The sequence below is a fragment of the Neofelis nebulosa genome, chromosome 2 (assembly GCF_028018385.1).
Source record: "Neofelis nebulosa isolate mNeoNeb1 chromosome 2, mNeoNeb1.pri, whole genome shotgun sequence".
NCBI classification, from domain to species: domain Eukaryota; kingdom Metazoa; phylum Chordata; class Mammalia; order Carnivora; family Felidae; genus Neofelis; species Neofelis nebulosa.
This window is the reverse complement of record NC_080783.1, coordinates 24,914,948-24,942,652: the sequence shown is the minus strand read 5'-3', so window position 1 is coordinate 24,942,652 and position 27,705 is coordinate 24,914,948. Positions and strand designations below refer to the sequence as shown.

Genomic DNA, 27,705 nt, shown 5'->3' with positions numbered 1-27,705 from the left:
TATCATATAGGGGGATGACATGGTATTTGTGTTTTGTGATTGGCTTATTTCACTTAGCACAATGTCCTCAAGATTCATCCATGTTGTAGCACAGGTCAGAATTCTCTTCCTTTTTAAGGCTGAATAATATTTCAATGTATGTATATACTACATTTTGCTTATTCACCAGTCAAGGAACACTTATGTTGCTATGACCTTTTCTCTATAGTGAGCAATGCTGCTAGGTGAAATTTACTCTTTCAAGATCTAAAACCTAGTGTAGTAAGCAAAAATCTTAGATGGCCCCAAGATTCCCACCCCCTTGTGTATATGCCCTGCATAATCCTCCCTCCTTGAGTATAAAGGAGTTTAATATGATGAGATATCACTCCATGCTTATGTTACTTTATATGAAGGAATGGATTCTGAAGATGTAAGTAAAGGCCTTATCAATTGACTTTGACTTAATCAAAATGGAGATTGAACTGGGTAAGCTCACCCTAATTAAATGAGTCCTTAAAAGAGGATAGAATTAAAGCCAGAGAGAGATTTCATCTTTTTCTTAAAGAAGCAAATGATCATGTTGTGAATCTGTTACGGAGCTTTGTGACAAGAATCTAAAGGTGGACCCTTAAGGTTTGAGAGTTCTCAGCCAATAACATGCAAGAGAATGAAGACTTCAGTTCTACAACCACAAGGCATGGAATTCTGCCAACAACCAATGACTTGGAAGAGAACCCAGAGCCTGATATGAGAGTGCAATCCAGGCAGACACCTTGAGGTCTTTAGCAGAAGACTGAGCTAACCTGTACCCAGATTCATGACCAAACAGAAACTGTAAGATAATAAATTTGTTTTAAGTTGTAGTAATTGGTTATGTAGCAATAAAAATAAATAAATAAATCTAGTTTTTGATTTGCGATAGAAGTCTTTCTTCATTTCCATTATTTCTTAAACACAGACTACAAACCATAATTATGGCATCTCTGTTAAATTAAAGTCACCTTTGGGAACATCAAATATACAATGTATGACATATTTAAGGGATATTAATGTTTGTTCAACTTTTTACTGACATAAAGATAATTGAATTTATACAGAGGTACTTCTGATTGTTTTTCAGATCTATTTTTTATAGTTTTGTTTCCCCTATTATTTTTTGTTATTATTGCTATTTGTATGCAAGTCTGATACTGGTACCCAACTGTGTATTTGTGTATCCTAGTATGTTTTGAATTGGGAAAGTAGAGAATCATGCTTACTTGTATTGTCTCTATATAGTTAGAACAGTGATATTTTAGATTTTTTTTCTGTGTATCTCTCAGTATTTGAAGCTATCAGAAAAATAGAGTGTGAGTTTAAAGGAGGAGAGAATATTATAAGAACATCAATTGACTGTTGATTTTTACCTTATTTTGAAAAGTTCTCTTCACTGAAAGCTCTCACTAGGCAAAATTGCTTTATAGGAAGTGATGTCTTTGTCTCAAATGGTTTTTGTCCCTCAGGTGACTCTATTGAGTCAGAGAAACCTGTGTGGGCTTCAGACAGAATTATTGCACCTCACTTCACAAATCAGAACTATGGGATACGTTATCTACTACTTTCTAAGTCTACACTCCACATATAATTTACTGACCCATTAATAAGGCATATGTGTTTTGATTTTTTTTCCAGTAGTGGCAATTGAGTTAAAAGTTTGAGAAAACTTACAGATAAGAACAGTGAGAAATACAATACCAGAAGGGAGTAGGAGAGAAACATAAACCAGGGTCACTTTTTCAAGAAAAACAGGAGGAATTCTGATAACACATTCCTGCAAATATCAAGTTTCAAGTATTTAAATCTTTAAAATGTATTTTTCATGTTTTTACTCTGTTTTCCCCTACCCCCTCCTTTTTGTAGTGTGTGCTCTAATGTACTGTCTGAGCCAGGGCAGGTACCATTACCTGAATAACTTTGTGACTAAGTCAAGTTCTTAGGTCTGAAAACTTCCTGGCATAAAATCTAGATTTAGGGTATTTAAAGAGATTTTTGTATATATACCCACTTTCTAAATGCATACATCTTAATGCACATCTCTAATATAATCACTTTATTACTTTAAATTCCTTTGTAAGAAAATTTACTTTTTCCTCATGTTTGCAGACACGCCAGGTGATAAAAGGATGGAATGCTTTAACACTCCTCCCCACTTGCCATAGTCCTCCTGATTTGATTCTGGTTTTGCTCCTTCGGACTTAAATGATCTTTCTGGTACAGTACTGGGTAGAATAGCATTTGAAAAATAAAACAAAGGTAGAATGTTTACAATGGTATTGACGAATCACTAAATTCTATACCTGGAACTAATATTATACTGTATATTAACTATCTGGAATTTAAACAAAAACTTAGAAAAATAAACAAATAAAATGACATTAATGCTCTTCTGTTGAAATTACTTCTAGAGTAAATAATTAAGTGGGAACTAATCTTACCAAATTTCACTGTAAAATTAAGTATTACTCTCTTAGTTATCTGAGCTAGTATGGAAAATAAATGGACTGCAATTGTGATGAGGGTGATTTCTCATTCACTTTTGGCTCTTTTTTTAAATTTTCTTTTGCTCTGATAACTAAGAACCCTGTAGTTGTTTTCTGTTTTTTTTTTTTTTTTTAAATATTAGATCCTTAAATAAAGCAGGCAAAAATAATCCACTACTACCACTCCCAAGCCACCTCCAAATAATGGGAATTTCTGGCTTACTTGCAACAGCAGGTACATCTGCAAGCTTCTGTAATAGACAACCAGGAAATGTAAAGGAACAGCAGCCTTTCTGTACAAACCAATATTGTAACTGGAATAGCAATCTGTCTTCCAGGGAACAAAGGCACTGCCACAAGGAGTCCAAGTGTTTGCTCTTTGCCAACATTCCCCCAAATCTACAGACATTTTGAGAAAGAATGCCTACACCTCTTATTCAGAAAGTAAAAAGGAGATCGGCTAAGCTTTGAAAGGTAATATTTGGGTTGTGTCAGAGCCTAGCATTCTATTTCTTTGTTCTGCTTCTGAATTCGCATTGACATACAAATCATTTCATTTCTTTAAGTATTTTAAGGTAATTTCTTTGAATTACTCTTTAAGTAATTTATTTAGGTGCTCTAGGTATTAAACATGTAAAATAACTTTAGATGTAAGGATTAAAAGTGAGGCATGAGGACAAATTGTTATCAACCGAGTTTTCTTTAAATAGAGCGAATCACATAGTAGTCACAAAAGCTTTTATTTTTTTAACGCTCCTACATATACATTTAAATAATATTTTCAACAATTTTCATAGTGTACTTAAAACTGAGGTTACTTTCATCTTTTGCATGATATAATTTCTTATAGCAGCTCAAGTGAGAAAACTTCTGAATTCCTCTATTGAAAACAAAAATACCTTCTTACAGTAATCATGGAAGCATGAGGATTAGTATATAACACTCAACCTAAAGAAAATTTAAAAACAAAACAACCACATCTTAAACTATAATATGATCACCTTCCTTTTACTTCTTCCTTATTCCTTCTCTATGATCTTCTATTTCTTTTAGTCGCTATTTCCTATTTATTTGCAAGGTGAAGTTTTATATTAATCTAAATTTTAAGACTTTTCCAAAAAAATGTTTAATGTTTATTTATTTTTGAGAGAAAGAGACAGAGACAGAGCATGAGCGGGGGAGGGGCAGAGAGAGAAGGAGACACAGAATCCAAAGCAGGCTCCAGGCTCCGAGCTGTCAGCACAGAGCTGGACCAGGGCAGGGGCGTGAACTCATGAACCACGAGACCATGACCTGAGACAAAGTTGGACACTTAGCCAACTGAGCCACCCAGGTGCCCCCTAAATTTTAAGACATCTTAAATACTATTACCCATTGTGGTTATTATAATCATAATATCCTTATTGTTATATATATTTAACCATTTCTAAAATACCATGATGTTTGAGTACTACAAAACAACACATAGCTACAATATATTAATTTGGGCCAGAGTCAGACCGAGGGTCACATTCTAACCTTAGCACTTGCAAAATTTGTGGCTTCAGTTTTCTTACATATACAATAGGAATAATACCTAATAGGATTGTAGTGAATGTTTAAATGTTTCCTCCAACTTAGCTTTTCTAAAACTGTACATATCATTTCCCTTTCCAAACTTGTACCTCCCCCAAAATGCCTATTTTTAGTAAGGGGCAAAAACATTACATTTTCAAAGAAGATTAAATTATGGCTGGGGCGCCTGAGTGGCTCAGTCAGTTGGGTGTCTGACTTTGGTTCAGGTCTGATCACCGTTTTTGAGTTCGAGCCCCACATTGGGCTCTGTGCTGACAGCTCAGAGCCAGGAGCCTGCTTCAGATTCTGTGTCTCCCTCTCTCTCTGACCCTCCCCCCTGCTCACACTCTGTCTCTCTCTCTCAAAAATAAATAAACATTAAAAATTTTAAAAAAAAGATTATGATCAATTCCCACTGGCCCAATTTAAACATCCAGTCACCAGGTCTGATAATGTTCATTCTGATAACATCTCAAAAGATACTCTTCCCCACCCCCACTGAGGCCTCCCCAGTCCAGGCTAGGCATTTCACACAAACTGCTCTTTACCCTCTTAACTGGTCTTGCTGCCTCTCACCTTGCTCCTCGCATATCTATTCTCCAGTCTGAAGCCACAGTAATTAAAAAACAAAAACAAAAACAAAAACAAAAAACACAAAAAACTATGTGTCATGTCACTTCTCAACTTATAAACCTTCAAAGACTTCCCTTTGCTCTTGGGATGGAAACAAGCTCCTTAAAAGGCTCATTGGGCACCCTATGACTGTCCCTGCTTCCTCCTCCTCTCATCTCTTGCATTGTTTGTCTCACAGTTAATTCCCTTACTCCTCAAGTTATAGCTCAGGTCTATTCTCTGCCTAGAAGACTCACTTCTTCTCTTCCTGGCTAAATCGTACTCATGTTCAGGTTGCAAGTATTACTTATTCAACAGGCGTTTTACAATACCAAGTGTAGCCTAAAATTAACATTGCATTCTGAATGAAGAGTCCTCAAATTACAATTAAAAACTCACTTTCCCCCAATAGAGTATAGAGGTGGACAGGAGGGAAGCTGGGAGAAAATAGGCCGGGGCGGAAGAAAATGGGAATTTTGAGACATGATGTCTAGAGAGCAAGCCATACAGTAACCTCCCTCTCCTTCTTTCACATCAAGTAAGGTAGGTTTACACTGTGCTATGGCAGAGTTTATTATATGATCCATGTAACTGGATGGAAGAGAAAAAGATAGTATAACCCCCATGCAAGCAATTAATAGGGTAGAAACAGGATAACTGCTTTTGTGGTGGGAATACTCTGCCTTCTTTGATCTGTGTCTGAAAAAAGGATCTAAGAATTACTGTTTTTTTTCATTCAAAAATACTTATTTTTTAAACCTCTTATTTTGGGATAATTTAGATTCACATCCAGTTGTAAGAAAACAGGAATCTATTACAGCATAAGGGACAATGAGAAATTGCATATTTTTAAGGGATACAAACTTGATGATTTAATATACATATGCATTGTAAAATAATCACCAAATCAAGCTAATATATACATCATCATAGTTACTGTGTGTGTGTGTGTGTGTGTGTGTGTGTGTGTGTGTGTGTGGTGAGAACACAGGCATAGTCTTTCAGCAAATTTTAAGTATACAGTGTAGTACTTCAGTACCTTAACTACAATTAAGTTGTACATCAGATCTCTTGTATGTTACATCTTTTGTTATATAAATACAACATATTCACCTTGCATAACTAAAACTTGCACTCCATGACCAACAACTCCTCATTCCCCCCTCCTTCTATCTCCTGGCAACCACCATTCTACTTTCTGGTTCTATGGTAACATTTTCCCTGGGTCAGATATGGGCCATACAGGATAGAAAGAAAAGGTCCAGAGCCATTTCAAGTCCTGTTTCAGAGGAAAACTTGGGAGGGAGAAGGATTCTCATGCAGGAGACTGGATGGAGTGAGTCATCATCAAAACAGGTTGGAAGGACTAAATAACCCAAGGACTGAGAAGCATCCTGAGCATCAAGCAAGTTTCCATTGGAAAGGAATCTAGTGATATGAATATTGAAGAATTCAGGATAGAGGGCTTCTGCTGGCAGGCCTCAGGCTATCCCCAAGGAAGAAACTTAAGAGCTTCCACTTTTCCTTCTTCCATCTCAAATGGCAGTTCTAGAGGGGATAAAGCTGTAGCAAGCAAGCTGTTGAGGCAGAGCTCCTAAGAAAAAGAGCTCTTGTACTCCCTTTCTAGATGACAGTGGGATGGCAATGGTGTCAGTTGGCAGAGGGAGGGGTGAATTTTACCTCTGAATGAAGATTAAAGTATTAATGAGTATCTTGGAATACATGCTATCAATTGAGACAGTCACTTAATGGTGACTGTGGAATTGCATATCTCAGAGTAAGCAGAAAAGTCCTGGTTACCCTGCCCAAGTCCCACCCAGGGCCAGTAGACAACGCCACCAAATAAATGTTAAACAGACAAAGAGAAACAACACATGTGTTTTCTTTAGGCCATCTTTTGTGCTTTTTAGCATTCTTTATACTTCAATAACCATTTTAATATCCATCACACCATCCCTAAAATTAGTCATTGTAGAGACAATTTTGTGAGGAGTGGGGGTTGATATGGGTGGAAACCATGAGGTGGACCTACGAAATGGTCCCTGAATACCACATTAGATCGTTTCCTTTATACAGTTAAAAAGAATCCCATCTGCCAAAATTACGTATACATACTTTGTTTTAGATGTGCTCATTATGAGGAGTAATCAGAATCTATTCTAAGTGTTTTTATGCTACAAATTTTGATTTTCTTATAAGAATAGTATAAAAGACATAATCTGCTTTTTCTCAAACACCTATATGTACATTAATTGAGTAGGATGTAGAAAAGACTGCTTTTCTACACATCCATATTTACATGTCAACAAATTTAAAAGTGAGACTAAAGGTGCTAGTTTAATTCTCTTAATTAATTAAGACTCTTAATTCTGCTAACAGTAGTCTCCCTCTAGATTTCCCTTCTTTCTCCTGGTCTTCTCAATTTTTTTAAGGAAGAAAACTCAGTATCTCAGATGGAGTCAACTGTCCAGTATAACTATAGGAGTCCTAGGTCAGGTAGACAAAAAGATTAAATGAAATATTATAAGGGGACCCTGGCTTTGGAACAGACTGTTCAGTGTATGATATGGTCTCCACCATTTACCAGCTCCATAGGCAAGTTAGTTAACTATTAGAAGTGTCAGTGTCCTCGTATGTAAAACAGGATTATAGCATCGATCTCACAGAGTTATTGTGAGGATTAAATGAGATAAAATATATAAATTATTTAGCACATTGCCTAACAAAATGGGAGTGATCACATGCATACAGAGGATACCTACTTAATATGCCTCTGATACACTATTTTAAGCAAAAATGGAACTTTGTTTATTTTTTCCATCCAAACGAGGAAGCTCGCTACCAGACATAATAATTTATTCCCATTGAACTTTAAAAAAGAGCAAAGACATTAGTGTAGGGATTATGTTTTCTACTAGAACCAAAGCAAATGATTTAGAATAACAAAATAAATTTTAAGAAATTATTAGTATCATGGAAATAAACTCATGAATTTAAGTGTGTGTGTGTGTGTGTGTGTGTGTGTGTGTGTGTTATCTGAAATATTTGAGGTACAAATGGTATATTCAATAAATAATTCTGGGACAACTGGCTAGCCATTTGAGGAAAAATCAAGATTCCTATTTCACTTGTTAGACAAAGAAACATTTCAGATGTTAAAATATAGTATATAAAAAGAGGAAACATTTAAATACAAGAAAAAATGTAGATGCATATTTTTATAGTCCAGAGATTTTATCACCATTTAAAGCATGATATTAAACCCACAATCACAGAGGGAAAATTATAAAATTGAGAACATAATAATTAAAAATTCATAATGGGAAAACAAACAAAATTAAAACAAAACCCCACTAAAATCAATGAACTAAAACTTTTAAAAGCCATAAATAGGCTAAACACAGAAACAAACAAACAAAAAAAGAGTATACACATGACTGTTGCAAAAACACAGGAGCTAGGGATTAATTCAGAAAGTATTGTTAGTTGTGACTCAATTACAATTTGGCAGAGGATTCCATCTATCTGTACCACTGCTTTGAATAGGGCTTAAATCGCCTTCCTCAGGAGTAGTGGCTGTTAAGGAACATTAAAGACAGAGGTGACTTTAGAGATTATCCTGGTTTAATGTCTGCATTTACAGACAAGATAACTAAGACTTGATGAAGTTAAATCACTATTAACAAAGATATGTACAAGACTAGTAAGAACAGGTTAAAACAAAACAAAACAAAACAAACCCCTCCCTCTTTATTTGGAGAACAAGGAGGGCAAAGAAATCTTTGCTGAGGAGGGGGCACTCCAGGCTCAACTCAGAAGGATGAGTATTAATTCCTCTAAATCACAGGGGGATTCCAGGCAAAAACATAAACCAAAAACAAAAACAACAAACATCCTATACAAATGCCTGAGGCACAATACAGAAAGGGAAGCATATTGTAAGGCATTAGGCACAACTGAAGTTCACTGAGTATTAATGGTGTTAAATGAAGTTTCAAATGTGTGTCACATGCTAAATAAATATGTGTGTGCCATGCTAAATAATTTTAATCCTATTTATGGTTGATGCAGAAAATTTTTACAATAAAGTGCTAATGTTATGAGGCTAGCGTTTTAAAAAGGAAACTTAGGGGTGCCTTGGTGGCTCAGTCAGTGAAGTGTCCTACTCTTTTTTTTTTTTTTTTTTGTAATGTTCATTTATTTTTGAGAGAGAGAGAGAGCACAAGCAGGGGAAGGGCAAAGAAAGAGGGAGAGCGGGACAGAGGATATCAAGTGGGCTCTGTGCTGACAGCAGACAGCCCAATGTGAGGGTCAAACTTATGAACCATGAGATCATAACCCGAGCCTAAGTCAGACACTTAACGGACTGAGCTGCCCAGGTGCTGTTAAGCATCCTACTCTTGATTTCAGCCCAGGTCATGATCTCACTGTTTGTGGGATCAAGCCCTGCGTCGGACTCTGTGTGCTGACAGCAAGGAAACTGCTTGGAATTCTCTCTCTTTCTCTCTCTGTCCCTTCCCCACTCATGCTGCATGTACTCTCCCTCTCTATCTCTCAAAATAAATAAGTAAATGAACTTTAAAAAGTAATCTTAGTGGCCGCTTGAAGGATGGAGAAGAGGAAAGAGTTTAGAGATTAAAAAAAAAATCTTTCCTTCAAGATTCTGCTGAAATATTCTAGTAGACTTTTTGAGTCCCATGTTGGAACCCATGTCTTCCTTCCCATTGTCCTCTTTGCACTTTGTGTAGGTCTTATTTTTATGCATTTATTATACTGACACATATGAATTCCCAATTCCCTAAATAAACTTAGATTCCCCAGAAGGGATACGCTTACAACCATTCTACCAAAAACAAAACAAAACAAAACTCTACGTAACCAGCATTAAAATAATCAGTTAAACTACACATAAGACTAATTTCTGTATGGATTTCACAAAGGAATAATTCCCATATCCTATGCCAGTGAGCTCCTTGTATGTAACATGCAGCTTGTAAATAGTAAGTATAGTCTAAAACTGTATGAGTGTCTGTGTGATATACATGCATGTGTAACTACAGTATTAGAAAGAGATGCAGATAGATAAATGAGTGAGGATACAGTGTTTACTTCCACAAACTGGAGAACAAAAGGACACTAGAGAAAATGCTATTTGAAATAGGCTTGGCACATAGGCAGAGAATGAGTGCAAAGTGATTTGGTAGAGAAAGGGAAGAGAGAAGAAGGAATAGCACAAGCAAAGGCACTGAGACAGAAGAAGGTGGAAGAAGAGGTAAAGGAGGGGGAGATAAGGGAGGAGGAGAAAACAAAAAGAAAAAAAAATACTATAACCTTAATAATAAATATCCTGTTAATATTGAAATTTCCCTGATTTTTGCTGTTTTTGTGATTGGTTGTTAATTGTTTGATTTCAGATACAAAGTTATATAAGCATTGTGATTGCCTCATGTGTCTAACTCTTTTTTAAACTATAGGCTTCCCCTACATAGTATCTTTTTTTAATTTTCTTTCAATTTGTCTTATGTTCTTTCGCTGACATGATAGAAGCCAGTTCACTTAATCTTCTAGATGATATTACTAATTCCCCCTTCTAGACAAACCCCTAAAAAGTGGTTCTTCATCAGGACTTTAGAGACAAGTATTTATTTGCTTAGTATCTGCAAAGAGATATGTTAAGACAGATCCTCTCTGGAAAGTACTTTGCACTAGTGACTACCTCTTATAAGAAGAAAATTATGTAAATTTGATAAATGAATATTTTTTAAATGAAGTTTACTTATTTATTTTGAGAGAGACAGCATGAGCAGGGGAGGAGCAGAGAGAGGGAGACAGAACCCCAATGCAGAGCCTGACGCAGGGCTGGATCTCACAACTGTGAGATCATGACCTGAGCCAAAACCAAGAGTCAGCTGCTTCATGGACTGAGCCATCCAGGCGCCCCATGAATATTTTAAAAGTAGTGTCTGAGCACTGAGGAGTTAATTTCACTACTAACATTTTCCTTTATAAGCTAAGGAATTCCAGTTTATGTGTCTAAATCTTTGAATATAGTAGAGGAAACCATAAAATTGCCTATAAAAAAGAGCAATTTTGCTTGCTAAACCTAATGGAAATGAAAATGATTTTATTTTTTCACAATTTAGTCAAATAAATATTATTTATAATTATCTAATATATTTGATATGCCATATTTCAATGCATTAATCAAGCAGATTTATAAACATCTATATTAACATCCAGATTCCTTTTCAAAGACAGATTACTGTTTTATTTTCTATATAATTCTCTGATTCAGTGTCAAATTTGTTCTTAAAAAGCAACTGGATATATTTGGCAAGATGTGAGAAAGGGAGAGGAAGTGGAAACTGAAAATGTCTATAATGACTTAAACAGATTATATATCGTTAGGATCCCTCTGGGATGTCAAGGTCAAAATAAGTGAAGGTGTTCACTGCTCATCAGTGAAAGTCAGGGAGCAGAGTGTAGTCACTTTCTAAGAACTATTATCCAACCCCATAGAACCAGGATTAATTTACAGAATTTAATGCTTAGTTGAAATAAAAATGTGCTTGTTCTCAGTGAATTGAGGATGAAGGTACATATAACAATCGTAGGTCTGAACTGGAATTATTTAATAAGCAGTCTGGTTGGAAGCAATTGGACTCCAAGGAATGTTAGGCAATTTTCCCTCAATTTGAGTTTAACATCACGCCAGAAAAAGAACTCTAATGACTAGTTACAAAGTGACTGCTGAACAGACTTCTCTTTACCTTAACAAAAGGCAAAAAAGAATATTCGAGATGAAAGTAGCCACTATTACTCATTTGATTAGGTCTTAAAAGGCTCTTACTCTGGATGTGGAGTAACAGGAACAAATTTGAAGCCCTTTGGCTGGCTCTGGTGTCGGCCCTAAAATCCTCCAAAAAGTATATTATAGATGAAGAGGGGTTTTGAGGAAGTACAATAACTTGGTGGCTTTCCACAGCCACTTAACAAACCTCAGCCTCACAGCCTTACGTAGGAGAAAACAAAAATGGTCTTGCTTTAACAGGGAGGACAACTGGTAAATAAAGGGGGAAAAGTATTCATGTTATTCTGTAGAAGATCAGGCATACATGTATGGATCTCAGATTTCCAGCAAAAATATCATAACCCCAGCAATGTGCTGTCTGACAATCTTAATGTATGCACTGGGAAGAAGGTACTGTCCTTGATCCAGGAAGGAAGTTACTCCAATGAAGACACAAAGGCCCTTTAATAATTTCTGATTTTGCTACAAAAGGCCATATTTCACTCTTTCTCATTGCCAAGTAGTATTCCTGTGGATCCTGAGAAACTTAACAGAAGACTATGGGGGAGGGGAAGGAAAAAAAAAAAAGTTATAGAGGGAGAGAGCCAAAGCATAAGAGACTCTTAAAAACTGAGAATAAACTGAGGGTTGATAGAGGGTGGGAGGCAGGGGAGGGTGGGTGATGAGCATTGAGGAGGGCACCTGTTGGGATGAGCACTGGGTGTTGTATGGAAACCAATTTGGCAATAAATTTCATATTGGAAAAAATAATTTCTGATTTTGATCACAATAGTCTCTCTGTCATTACAGTAATCATGGAGCAAAAAAATGAATATGTGAATGCATCGATGCATCAAAACGTTTTTGAGAAGCATACTTGATCCATTCTTAGCATTACTGGCTTTTGCTGTATTCTGCTTCATTTCCAAGAGGGTACAAATGTGAAATACAGCCAAGTGTCATCTTGCCTTTGGCATTCTGTATCAAAGGAAAAAACACCGGTCTGGTATTCAGAAATTAATGTCATAATTTCATTTCTGTGACTACTGAGAAGTCATTGAAACTCTCCATGATGCAGTTTCAAGAATTAGAGTAAATCGATATTATCAAAAGCTACAGAAATGCCAAGAAAAATGAGGCCCAAGCAACCATGCAATTCTTTTGCACTGTAAACTCACATTTGAGAGATTAGCAGCAAGATGGTAGCTAGGAATGAAGTCTAATTGTGTGGATTTAAGAATGTAGGCAGTGAGGGGCCCCTGGTTGGTTCAGTCAGTTAAGCATCCAACACCGATGGCTCAGGTCATGATCTTGTATTTGGTGAGTTCGAGCCCCACAATGGGTTCGGTGCTGACAGCTTAGAGCCTGGAGCCTACTTAAGGTTCTGTGTCTCCCTCTCTCACTGCCCCTGCCCCGCTCACACTCTGTCTCAAATATAACAAACAAACTGTTTACAAACAGTAAACAAAAATTTAAAGAATGTAGGCAGTGAAAATCCAGAACTATCAAAGATACCCACCTGAATCTTAGAATCATTGCAGAGTTGAATGGAGACTTAGGATCATCTAGTTGATCAACTGAATTTTACAGATAAAGAAAGTAAAGACACAAAGGTTAAATGGGTTTTCCAAGGTCAAAAGCTCGTGAGAGGCAGAGCTGGGATTAATTCCAGGTTTCCTAATTCCAAACAAACATTTTTACTACTACATAATAGTGAATAATTAGAAATGGCAGGAAAAGGATACTTGCAGTAGATGGAGTTAAAATTTCATTAAGTACAGCATTTTCTAAAGTTCCATATAATCTTAAAAAATTAAGAATAAGACAAGTTCTGATATACTACAATTTGCTACAGAGTCCTTAACTTCTGTCCAACAGGAGCTATCACCCAGTATGTCATTCTTCATTAAAATGAATTAATCATGTTGCAACCAACTGTCAAAACAAGAGTTTTTAACTTACTATTGCATGAGTTGGCAAACAAGACAAATTTTTTAAATAATTTTTTAATGTTTATTTATTTTTGAGAGACAGAGAGACAGAGCATGAGCAGGGGAGGGGCAGGGAGAGAGGGGACACAGAATCTGAAGCAGGCTTCAAGCTCTGAGCTGTCAGCACAGAGCCCAGTGTAGAGCTCAAACCCACAAACCGCAAGATCATGACCTGAGCCAGAATCAGATGCTTAACTGACTGAGCCAACCAGGTGCCCCAAACAAAACCAATTTTTGAGTAAAAAATAAAATGTTGAAAAATTATTCCACAATCCTCTAGGAGGTGAGACTTTGCAAATGATGGAGTAAGGAGTTCAGGAAAACAACAATATAACTGGTGAAAATCATTAAAACACACCATCATTTAGAATATATGGATACTCTCCTATGGGCACAGAGCAAATGGAGAGACATTTATATAAGAAAATCTACCATATCTCTAGAAGAACAGAAAGTGCCTATGGAATTTGAGCCATGTCCAGCTTCACCACCTGCACCCCAGCGCTCTGTGTTATGGAAGTTCTGACAAAAGCATGCTCAGCTCCTGTTATCCCAGCTTCCAGCCTGGGGCTACAATTTTACCTGAGGAGGGACAGACTATGACATTATCATCTTCTCACCTCACTCTATCCCAAGTTGCAGAGGCTCTGTTTCAGACAGTTATAGACAAGAGGTCCAAGTCTTTTTTCCCTCACCGAGGTCCTCAATGATATAGCAGACGTTCTACTCCAAGTACAGGAGACCAAGAATACTGGGGCCTAACCACCCTCCCGCCCAGGACAGGGTTTCATGTCAGGGAGGGCAAAGCAAGACTAGAGTTTGGTAGTCTCCTTTCATTTGCCCACTCAGGGTAGAGTGTCACTCTTAGAAAAGCAGATCCCCATCTCTAGCTCCTGTGCAGTGGTACAGGGATTCTGCAAAGAGAACTTTAGGATAAAGAGCTCTGCAAGTCTGCCTTTGGAAGGAGAGTGGAGAACTCCCTGCCTAAGGAAGATTGGCAGGTCTGACATAAGCAATACAGAAGAACATCCAGAAGTTTAGAAGACTGAGGAGGAGTAGATACAGCAAACAAGAATCCTCTCAGGGTCATGGGGAAAAAACCATAATTCAACAATAATAGTTGGGAAAGTTAATTCTCCACTTACGGTGGTAGATAAAACAACTAGGCAGAAGATTAACAAGGAAATACAGAACATGAACAACACTTAAAACAACTAAATTTACACATCTACATTCCACACAACAGCAGAATACACCTTTTCCTTGTGTGGATAGAGCATTCTCTAGGATAAATCACACGTAAGCCTCAATAAATTTAGTAGGATTAAAAACATCCAAAGGGGTTTTCTGACCAGAATGGAATGAACTTAGTAATCGATGATAGAAGGAAATCTGAGAAATTCACAATTATGTGTAAATTAATAAAATACTCAAATAACCAATGGGTCAAAAAAGAAGAAATCACCAATGAAATCAGAAAGTATATCAATATGAATAAAAACAAAAACACAAAAGATAAAAACTTAAGACATTTAACTGAAGCAGAGTTCAGCACGTATAGTAAGAAAGAAAAATTTCAAATCAATAGCCTAAGCTTCCACCTAAACAAACTAGAAAAAACAAAACAACAAAAACAAAAACAAAAACAAAAAACCAGTAAACCCACGGCAAGCATGAGGAAGGAACAAATAAGTGGAAATAAATAAAATAAATAATAAAAAAGTAGGTAAATCAACAAAACCAAAAGTTGCTTCTTTGATTAGAATAGCAGAATTGATGACACAAAACAGACACTCAGATAAATGGAACAGAAGAGAGAACCCAGAAATGGACCCGCAAACATATGGCCAACTAATCTTTGACAAAGCAGGAAAGAATATCCAATGGAACAAAGATAGTCTCTTTAGCAAGTGGTTCTGGGAAACCTGGACAGTGACATGTAGAAGAATGAACCTGGACCACTTTCTTATTCCATACACAAAAATAAACTCAAAAATGGATGAAAGACCTAAATGTAAGACAGGAAACCATCAAAATCCTTGAGGAGAAAGCAGGCAAAAACCTCTTTGACCCTAGCCACAGCATCTTCCTACTCAACACGTCACCGGCAGCAAGGGAAACAAAAGCAAAAATGAACTATTGGGACCTCATCAAAATAAAAACTTCTGCACAGTGAAGGAAGCAATTAGCAAAACTAAAAGACAACCAACAGAATGTGAGAAGATATTTGCAAATGACATATCAGATAAAAGGTTAGTATCCAAAATCTATAAAGAACTTATCAAACTCAACACCCAAAAAAACAAATAATCCAGTGAAGAAATGCACAAAAGACATGAATGGACATTTCTCCAAAGAAGACATCCAGATGGCCAACCAACACATAAAAAAATGCTCAACAAATCTCATCATCAGGGAAATAGAAATCAAAACCACAAGGAGATACACCTCCCACCTGTCAGGATGGCTAACATTAACAACTCAGGCAACAACAAATGTTGGCGAGGATGTGGAGAAATAGGATCTCTTTTGCACTGCTGGTGGGAATGCCAACTGGTGCAGCCACTCTGGAAAACAGTCTGAAGGTTCCTCAAAAAATTAAAAACAACTACCCTACAACCCACCAATTGCACTACTAGGTATTTATCCAAGGGATACAGGTGTGCTGTTTCAAAGGGACACATGCATCCCAATGTTTATAGCAGCACTATCAACAATAGGCAAAGTATGGAAAGAGCCCAAATGTCTATCCATGGATGAATGGATAAAGAAGATGAAGTATTACTCAGCAATCAAAAAGAATGAAATCTTGCATTTGCAACTACATAGATAGAACTAGAGGGTATTATGCTAAGTGAAATTAGTCAGTCAGAGAAAGACAAATATCCTATGACTTTGCTCATATGAAGCCTTTAAGATACAAAACCGATGAACATAAGGGAAGAGAGGCAAAAATAACATAAAAACAGGGAGGGGGACAAAACATAAGAGACTCTTAAATATGGAGAACAAACAGAGGGTTACTGGAGGGGTTGTGGGAGGGGGGATAGGCTAAATGGGTAAGGGGCATTAAGGAATCTACTCCTAAAATCATTGTTACGCTATATGATAACTAACTTGAATGTAAATTAAAAAAAATAATAGGTTAAAAAAATAAAATCATATTTCATATCTCTCAAAAAAATAGCAGCATTGATAAACCTTTAGCTAGACTGTCCAAAATAAAAATGAGGAGACTCAAATTACCACAATCAGAAAGAATGAATACCATTACTAATCTTATAGGAATACAAATTAACTAAGAGGATTATATAAAGAACTAACTATAGGGGCGCCTGGGTGGCGCAGTCGGTTAAGCGGCCAACTTCAGCCAGGTCACGATCTCGCGTCTGTGAGTTCGAGCCCCGCGTCGGGCTCTGTGCTGACAGCTCGGAGCCTGGAGCCTGTTTCCAATTCTGTGTCTCCCTCTCTCTCTGCCCCTCCCCTGTTCATGCTCTGTGTCTCTCTGTCCCAAAAATAAATAAAAAACATTGAAAAAAAAATTTATATAAAAAAAAGAACTAACTATATAATCAGAGTAAGATAACTTAGACAACAAAAAGTCCTAGAAAGACTCAAATTACTAAAACCAACTCATGAAAAAATACAAATTCTGAATAGACATATAACAAAGGATTAAGTAATTTAAAATATCTCCCACAAAGGAAAATCCAGACCCAGCTGGCTTCACTAGTAAACTGTACCAAATATTCATGGAAGAACTAGTACCAATAAGCCTTCCAAAATATAAATAAAGTAGGATCACTTCCTAGTTATTCTTTGAGGCCAATGTTAACCAAATGAAATATCACAAGAAAAAACAAAAACGAACAAACAAACAAGTAAAAACCAGTGTGATATCCCTTATGTGTATAGATGCAAAAGTCCTTAAAAAATATTAGCAAGCCATACCCAGCAATCTATAAATAGGATTATTCACCATGACCAAGTGTGATTGGTCCCAGAAATACAAGGTTGGTTTAACATCCAAAAGTCAACTAATGTAATAAATCATATTAATAAAGGATTAAAAACATATAATTAACTTAATTGACACAGAAAAAGCATTTGACAAAATCCAACACTCTGTTATGATAAAAAATGCTAAACAACTATGATTACAATTGGGCCAACTCAATCTGAAAAGGAAATCTTTGAAAAATCCACAGCAAATTATACTTAATGATGAAAAACTGAATGATTCCCTCTACAATCAGAATTATGTCAAATATGTCCACTCTTGCCACTTCAATGAAATATTGTACTAGAACTATTGTACTAGAACTAAGGTTCTAGTCAGTGCAATTAGGTATTTTTTAAAGCATTCATTCATACTGGAAATGAAGAAGAAAACTATCTCCATTTGCAGATGATATGATCTTACATCCAAAAATCCTACATAATACACACACGTGCACATATACAACTATTGGAACTAAAGAAGTCGGCACGATATCAAGATACAAGACAATATACCAAAACAATTGTATTTCTTTCACAAACAATACAAAATCCAAGAATGAAACTAAGAAAATAATTCCATTTATAATAGCATCAAAAAGAATTACTTAGGAATACATTTTTAAAAGGAAGCTCAGGACTTCTAAACTGAAAATTACACTATAATATATTGTTGAAAAAATGAAGAGCTAAATAAATGAAAGAAAAAAAAACTCATGTTCTTGAACTGGAAGACTAATTGGTAAGATGGCAGTACTTCTCAAATCGATCTATAGACACAGTATAATCCCTATCAAAATTCCAGGTTGCTTTCTTGTAAAACTGACAAGCTGCTATTAAAATGCATATAGAAACTCAAGGGACCCAGAATAGTCAGAACAATCTTTAAAAAGAGCAAAGTTGGAAGACTCAAGATTCACAACTTGCCAAAAAGCTATAGTAAGTAAAACAGTGTGGGACTGACATAATATAATAGACATTTAGATCAATGGAGCAGAATTGAGAATCCAGAAATAAACCCATGCACTATGGTTAACTGCTAAGACAGTTCAATGGGAAAAGAACAGTCTTTCTAACAAACAGTGCAGGGATAAATGTGTATTTACATGCAAAAAAAATGAAGCTAGACCCTACTTCACAATATCCAAACAAACAAACAAAACATCTCAAAATGGATCAAAGACATATATATGTAAGAGTTCAAATTATAAAACACTTAGAAGAAAACATAGGAGTTAATCAATAAACTCTGCACCTTGGACATGTCATTTACCTTAACGTCTCTGAATGACATTAAAGAGCTGTTGACCAAGACCCACTAGATATATTTTCTTTGGGAATCTGTAACTTTACAATGTTGATTGTATCTTGGCACATATAAAGGCAGTTGAAATATAAAAATATTTGTTGAATAAAGATCTCCATGAATTGATCCATACCTATATTTCTAAGCTACCACTAATTTTTGCATGGATGTGAAACAACTTCAATTAAAGCAAACAGAACTTAAAATGAAAAAAAAAAAGCCTGAAACACAGTTTAAATCAATATTCATTGATTTCTGGGACACTAAATTCAAAGTGCAATAAAGAAAGAAGTTCCTAAAAGAAGTGGCCATATAGACACTAATCAAAGAGATAATACATTTACAAGGTAATGCAGTCTCAAGTTCTTTAGGAACATTTGCATAATAAGGTAGTAGAAGCTTCATGAATGCAATGTTTGAGTACAAAAGACAATAATCTTCCATCACTGTTGAAATCATTAAAAGCTATAAACTGCTGCATTGAAGTATGTAGTTTTAGATAATGTTCAATCAAAATATTTATTCATGAGAAAGAATACCTTAACAATAGACTCACAAAATATGTCATTTTTCTTGTTTTTTGTCATTAAAGTAATTTGCTGTTGTTATAAGGTTATTATGATGAAACATATGACATTTGAAGTAATTGTGACATTGGCTAAATATTCTTTCCCCAAATGATTCATAGTTGGAAAGGCACATCTACTTTTCTAAAGTGGGTAAGTCATTTCACTTTGTTGGAGTATGTTAGTGAAGACAATAGACAGCTATTGAATGCTATCCATGACAGTTGCTCTTTGTCTATTGTTATATTTAATTGTCCCAATAACATTACAAAGTTGATACTGATACTCTAGCTTTATAGAAGAGGAAACTGAGAAGTGAGGGAATTAAATACCCTGTCCATGTCACACAGCTAGCAGAATAGGAAGGCTTAGATACAAATTAGTTCTGACTCCAAATTTTGTTCTGTTCATTGTATTTTTCTAGATAGTAACTTCCAAATGTTTGCATTCAGGCCAAAGGACAATAAGTGAGTATAGAAGTTACAGCTCCAATCAAATTTTGTTGAATGTGACAGACAACATTGTCCTCACCTGAGATTAAGAGGATTTTTTTAAGAGGGTAGGGGTGCCTGGGTGGCTCAGTTGGTTAAGTGTCTGACTTTGGCTCAAGTCATGATTTCATGGTACATGAGTTCGAACCCTATATTGGGCTCTGTGCTGACAGCTCAGAGCCTGGAGCTTGCTTCAGATTCTGTGCCTCCCTCTCTCTCTCCCCACTCATGCTCTGTCTCTCCCTCTCTCTCAAAAAATGAATAAACATTAAATTTTTTTTTAAACTAAAAGAGGATATTATTACCCCTACTTTTGCAATTCTTGTCTCAGGGGGATATTGTGTTATTTCTTTGAAACAGTCCAAGTCACCAGACTCTAGCTATCATGGTGGCAAGGCAGTGATAGGAAGTGTAGCAGAATGATAATTCTCCATATTGAAATGCCTAAATTCACAAATTCTCAAAACTTAATCTTTCTGAATCCACAGTGTATTGTCCCTCTGACAGCTCCATCTGTTATGACATAGAGTAGACCTCTGAGTGTAGAAGGGACAAGTAGGACAATTCTTCTGGAATGAGTTCCCTGGAGAAAGACGCATGCTTACCAAAGCAAGCGAGAGGGCTTGACAGTAAGAATTCATTCCCATTATTAGAATATTGCAGATTGTTTTAGATGTGCTACACAAATCTTATTATAACAAAATGCAGAGCTTTACATGAACTCGCACCGCTACTTAGCATTAGACCCCATTCCTAGCTTTTGCTGCTGTGCCTAATTGGTCATTTCAGTTCCTCCACTGAAGGGATGTTTAAGTGCTTACTAAGTGTCAAGCCTGGGCTAGGCACCTGAGATCCAAAGGTGAGAAAAATGAAAGCCTCTATTTTTGTGAAGCCTGAATTTATTAGGGGGGCATAGGGTTTAATCAAACAATTAAACAAACAAGTATATATTTAGAAGTTGAATCAGTGCTAAAAACATGTATACCTATGTCTGTATAGTGCTTAGCAAGTAACTAGATACTTTGTCAAATACCACCTTAATAAAAATTCACAACAGTCTAGGCAGGTAACAATTACCTGTATTTTACAAGGTGACTAATACTCATAGAATCCAAGGGCATTAGAATTCAAGAGATGTTTTAGAGTCCGTTTGATCTTGTTTTTCAAGTTCAGATTCTCTCAGACACTGATTTCGTGGTTCTGTGGAGGAACTTGTATTTATTTGTCAGCAGCTTACAGGCGATTCTAAGGTGGTGCTGGGTTCTACAATTTGGTCCTAGCACGGCCATCCACCGAGTGCTTTAGACTCCTCTTCTTTCACCAAATAATCCTCAAAACCTTGTTTAAAACTTACTAGTCACGAGCTACTGCCAATTTCTAGAGGCATTCCAGAACATCTCAGGACCATGTTAACTCGTCCAAGTTCACAGCTAAACTACAAAAGTAACATTCAAACCCAAGTCTTCGTTTTCATTAGAGGGCTCTTTTCACCATTATACATCTTTTCGTCTCTTTACACATAATGATAAATGAGCATAAACAAGTTAAGATTTTTTTTCTGAAAATTAAAGCACATAGAATACTAAAGTGTTATGCCTTAGAAAATTTTTCTGGAGGATTTTTAAAAGAAGTATTAATTAATGGCTTTAGTTAATCCAATTTTCATTCAAGACAAGCTATATTTATTTTGTAAAAATGCTTTAATTGGTATAGGTTATCGAGGGTTTCATGCACTAACTATCTTAAGACATTAAATATAATAATATATGTATTCTAATGGTATGGTATAACTTGGATGAAAACAAGAATAAAATTATATAATCATTGAATTAATTTTATATTAAACATTCTTATTAAATAACCTTAAGCATTTCTCATAACGACTGGGGTATCTAAAAGGAACTGTACACTAGACTTATCTCTGTGGGTAGTATATTTCATTTTGGGTGGTATTTCTCAGAGCCAAAGGGTCAGAAAAAAATAAAAGCAAAAAATCTCATGTAACTTTACATATGAATAGAAAAAGACAAGAAATTGAGTTCTCTATTTATTTTGTAAAATTTTCTTTTAGGTTTATTTATTTTTGAGACAGAGCACCAGCAGGGGAGGGGCAGAGAGAGAGGGAGACACAGAATCTGAAACAGGCTTCAGGCTCTGAGCTGTCAGCACAGAGCTTGATGCGGGGCACAAACCCATGAACCGCGAGATCATGACCTGGGCTGAAGTCTGATGCTTAACCGGTTGACTGAGTCACCTAGGCGCTCCACATTCTCTACTCTTTAAACAGTTACATAGTTTATAAATTTCTTGATGTAGAGAAATATATTACTTTTTGTTTATATATTATTCATCAGAGTTAAATGAATTGAAAGACAAATTATTGAAATAGCAGTCATGGGGCATACTAAGAAGACATTTTCAATGTAATTTCATATACTTTTGAATTTTAATGCCAAGATTATATGTGAAATGTCTTCAAAATGGAAAAGAACACAAATAAATTTGTTATGGCTAAAAACTAAAGTTTCAGACATTCTGATTTCTTCTACTGTTATATTTATGATAACCATATCCATTTAGAATCTAGTAGCCAGGAATATGTCTTCATTTGTTCATGATTTTAACCAGAGAGCTGTAACTTATTCTATTAAAATATTTAAGCAAAATAAGAATTTAGAATAACTAAACAACCAAGAAAACAAACACCAAAAGAATGAAAATTTTTATATTCACATCAATTGGTATATTAATGATGAATCTATTATCTAATTTAATTAAGACATTTAAAAATATTTCTGAAGGGCTGTATCTAATTAGTCCATATTAACCTAATTAAATCATAGTTTATATTTGATTTAAAAAACATTTTAAAATATTCTATATTTCAGACTTTTAATTACTTCAAGTTTTTAGATAATCCATTAATTATTTATTTGATAAGTGTCTTCCATGTAAAAAGGAAAGCGTTAGATCATAAAAGAAATAAAAATGAATAAGACAGATGCTTTGCCCTATTTGATTTTACTGCATGATAAAGGAAACTGAATCAATTCAATTTGATGCAACAGTATTATTAAGTGCCTATTTTAAGCAATAACTAAACTAGGCTAGACATCAAAAAATGAATAAAACAGAATTTCCTGCCCATGAGATACCCTGTGGCTTAGTGAGGGAGACAGAAAGGTAAACAAATAATTAGAATACAGTATGAGGGGCGCCTGCGTGGCTCAGTTGGTTGAGTGTCTGACTTCAGCTCAGGTCACGATCTCACAGTCAGTGGGTTCAAGCCCCACGTCAGGCTCTGTGCTGACAGCTTGGAGCCTGCTTCAGATTCTGTGTCTCCCTCTCTCTCTGCCCCTCCCCTGCTCAAGCTCTGTTTCTCTCTGACTCAAAAATAAATATAAACGTTAAAAAAAAGAATACAGGGGGCACCTGGGTGGCTCAGTCGGTTAAGTGTCCGACTTCGGCTAAGGTCATGACCTCATGGTCTGTGAGTTCGAGCCCCATGTCAGGCTCTGTGCTAACAGCTCAGAGCCTGGAGTCTGTTTTGGATTCTGTGTCTCCCTCTCTCTCTGACCCTCCCCCATTCATGCTCTGTCTCTCTCTGTCTCAAAAATAAATAAATGTTAACAAAATTTAAAAAAAAAAGAATAAAGTATGATAGGTGATCTAGTTGAAATATATATATTTTGGGGGTACTTGGGTGCCTCAGTAGGTTAAGCGCCTGACTCGATTTTGGTTCAGGTCATAATATCAAGGTTTATGAGTTCGAGCCCCAGTTTGGGCTCTGCACTGACAGCGTGAAGCCTGCTTGGGATTCTGTCTCCCTCTCTCTCTGTCCCTCCCTCATTTGCTCTCTTTTTCTCAAAATAAATAAAAATAAAACTCTAAAAATTTAAAAACAGAAATACATATATTTTCAAATGAAGTCAAAGTGTAAGGAGAAACTAAACGCCTTGAGAGAAATAAGATAGTTCATAGACTGGTGAAGTATAAGGAGTAGTGAGATCAAGAACCAGATTATTTTGGTAAAAGGGATCTCTATGTGCAAAGTCACAGAACACAAATTGCTCATTGAAGAATGGCTTGTGGAACACAGTTTGCATCTAAGAAATAAGATTAACATTCACACTTCAAAATGTTCATTCATCAAAAGACAGCTTAAAAGACTGAAAATGCAAGCCACAGACAAGGAACATACAGTTGTAACACATGTAACCTGTAAGGCTTGTAGACAAAGTATTTAAATTAGTTTTATAGTTTAATAAGGAAAAGAGGATCAATCCAATTAAAAATAGTCAAGAGTCCTAAATGAACATGTCAAAAAATAGGACATCCAAATGGCCATTTAATATATGAAAATGTGTGCAACCTAATTAAAAATCAGAGAAATGAAAAATAAAATCACAATGAGATACATACCTAATATTATCTACAATTAAAATGACCTACAGGGGCCCCTTGGCTCAGTCGGTTAAGCGTCTGACTTTGGCTCAGGTCATGATATCGAGGTTCATGAGTTTAAGCCCTGTGTCACACTCTGTACTGACAGTTCTGAGCCTGGAGCCTGCTTCAGATTCTGTGTCTCCCTCTCTCTCTCTGCCCCTCCCCGGCTTGCACTCTGTTTCTCTCAAAAATAAATACACATTAAAAGAAAAAAAAAAAAGAAAAGAAATTATCTACAATAGCAAGTTAGCAAAGATATGCTTATGCCTATAAGTATGTATCAGTACTATCAAATTGAGTAAAACTGTCATTGTCTACCAAAGTTTAGCTTATGCATACTCTAGGATCCAGTAATTCAACTCTTAGATACATACTTAACAAGACATAAACATCGCAAGATATGTACAGAAATGGTGATAGCCCTGTTATAACAGACAACATTTGTAAACAATGCACATGTTCATCCACAGTAGAAATAAGTATAACAATGCTCTACAGCATTAAATTCTTTTTTTTAAACTAAGGTTTCATAAAAAACATGAATAGAAATCATAATAAAAACAGCAAATAAGGATCACATGAAGAATACATACAATATGATTCCATTTACATAAATGTCAACAACAGACAAAATTAAACTATAATGTTATAAGTCAAGGTAGTAGTTATTTTGGAAAGGAAATAGGACAGCGATTGGGAATGGCATTCAGGGGACATATAGAAAGCAATGTTAAACTTCTTGACAGGTACTGGGGGTTAAGGGAGTGTCCACTTTTTTGTAATTCATGAATTGTACATTTTTACTTAGTATGTATTTCTGTATATTTCTTATATTTCATACTTATTTATAAAAGGAAGAATAATACTTCAGACTTGTCTTTCCCATACAAATTCTCATCTTTCAATAATGACATTTTTTTATTTCTGAAAATATTAATGTGCTGAGCATTTTCTGCTTTTGACTTGGAAGGAAGCTATTATTCTGTTGGCACTCAGCAGTTACTAAATTATAAAATTAAAATGGCAACAACTCAAATCATTGCACTCTTGACTAAGGATAAAGTAAGACATAGTCTACCAAGAAAGAAAGGACTGTAATTCCAAGAGAAGTTGAAGATTCCCTTAACAATTAGAGAAAATCATATTACAGGAAAATAGCATTATCAATTATTTAAAAGTTAATTATTTGAAAATGTATTGCAAATATACTACACTTTTCATCTCAGATACAGACCTGGGACCTCATTTTGATGAAGTGAATTTCCTGTTTGTCTCAGTAGCTCTTTAACCTCACTTTTTGTTTTGATGCTGTACTTTCTCTATAGTTTCAGAAATTTTACATGAACAGGAGCTTAGTGACATATGATTGATAAAATCAGTCCTGAGTTCAGTTCTTTTCAATTTTGTATGTTACTTACTTGAGAATAATGCAATACACATTTCAATATGATTAAGTTGTAATTGATTTTACAATTTTTTTAATTTTTAAGTTTATTTATTTGTTCTGAGAAAAAGAGAGAGAGAGAGAGAGAGAGAGAGAGGGAGAGAGAGACCGAGACCAGGGGAGGAGCATTAAGAAACAGAGAGAGAATCCTAAGCAGGATCTGCACAGTCAACACAGAGCCTGACGTGAGGCTTGAACTCACAAACTCACGAACTGTGAGATCAGGACCTGAGCTGAAACCAAGATCGGGTGCTTAACCAAATGAGCCACCCAAGTGCCCCAAGCTATAATTTAGTTTAAATGTAGTGTTTAAACCTACTAGCAATTCCACATTTCTTCATTAGTACTGCAGCACTGTAAGCAAACTTACAACAGTACGATATTCCTATAGGTCTCTCTGAACATGAGAATTCTATAGCATTTCACAAGCCATAGATCCCTGGGTTTGTATTTTAGTTGCTTCCTGTCAACCACTCTGAAATCACCGTTCTCTGTATGTTTTCCCTGGCTATCTCCTTGCACCTCTCTTACCAAACTGTTTCTTTTCTTTGAATGTTTCATGCTCCCTGATGCTCAGGGAACTTCATGATTCCATTCAGACACAGTTTTTCCTCTTTTGGACTTTTATTCTGCTTCCTGGGTATTTTGGTGGTGGTGTATTTTTTCCTAGATCTTATATTTTTCCACATCTCTTAATAAGTAATAACAATAACAATATTGCAACAATAAATCATTAATATTTATTGTTTCTATACACTAGGTACTATTTGATTCTACAGATTATATATATACACATATATATGATTATATATGTGTATATATATATGCATGTGTATGACTATATATATGATATATATTATGTTATATATGTGTATGTTACATATAAGCATATATGTTGCATTTATAATTTTATGCATCTGTAATAATTACATTTAATGAATGTTTCCTATATCCCAGCCAGAATTCTAAGTATTTTATTTTTTAACAATACCATATTTTAATTTAAATTTTAGTTAATGTACAGTGCAATATTGATTTCAGAAGTGGAATTCAGTGATTCATCACTTACATACAACACTCAGTGCTCATCACGATAATTGCTCTCCTTAATACCCATCATCTATCTAGCCCATCCTCCACCTACCTTCCTTTATCAACCCTCAGGTTGTTCTCTATCATTAAGAATCTCTTGTGGTTTGTTGCACTTTCTTGTCTTTTCCTTCTCCCCCCCATATGTTCATCTGTTTTATTTCTTAACTTCCACATATGAATGAAATCATATATTTGTCTTTCTCTGTCTTATTTTACTCAGCATAATGCTCTCTAGGTCCATTGACGTCATTGCAAATGGAAGATTTCATTTTTTTAGATGGCTGAGTAATATTCCATTGTATATTTATACCATATCTTCTTTCTAAATATTTTGCGTGTATTAATATCTTAGCATTCATACAATGTCAATATGGTAAGGGCTAACTAACTCTCTCTGTCATTTTTTCAGGTGAGGAACTCAAGGCCTGGAGAGTTTAAATACTTTGCAGAAACTCCCACAGCTTTTAGGCTACCAAGGGAAGATTCAAATCCACATGGGTTGATTCTAAACCTGAAGTTCAAAAATAAATAAACGAACAAAGAAACCTCAAGTTCCTAGGTTCCTACTCGTCATTTTAATGGTAGATATAAATTTATTCATTCTAAGGACATCCTGTAATGTAGTTAGAAAAAGGTAGAATTCCTGACACTTCAATAAGGAGGAAATAAATCCTCTAACAAAAATTAGATACCAGAGTTTGCATCTGCTGTAACAAACTGGCAGCAAAACTTCACAACTAAAATAAATAAATAAAATAAAATAAAATAAAGTAAAATAAATAAAATAAACCTCAAAGCATTATACCTGACTGAGGTTATAATTTCATATTACCAAAAAATAAGATTAAATCTATAATTCTCTAATAGCATAAAAGTATTTTCCTCCATTGGCCTTGGTTCTACTGGCATAAAC

At 35.5% G+C, this 27,705-nt stretch overlaps 1 protein-coding gene and 1 long non-coding RNA gene across 7 annotated transcripts in view; one reads left to right on the top strand and one right to left on the bottom strand.

The window, feature by feature from the left end:
* ERBB4 (erb-b2 receptor tyrosine kinase 4) overlaps positions 1–27,705 on the bottom strand; it is a 1,148,410-nt gene that overhangs the window by 638,332 nt on the left and 482,373 nt on the right. The gene's annotated exons all lie outside the window — the stretch shown is intronic.
* LOC131498813 (uncharacterized) lies at positions 712–27,323 on the top strand. Its single transcript, XR_009255601.1, has 4 exons — positions 712–816; positions 2,125–2,232; positions 2,840–2,975; positions 27,202–27,323. It is a non-coding gene; the product is annotated as an uncharacterized LOC131498813 (long non-coding RNA).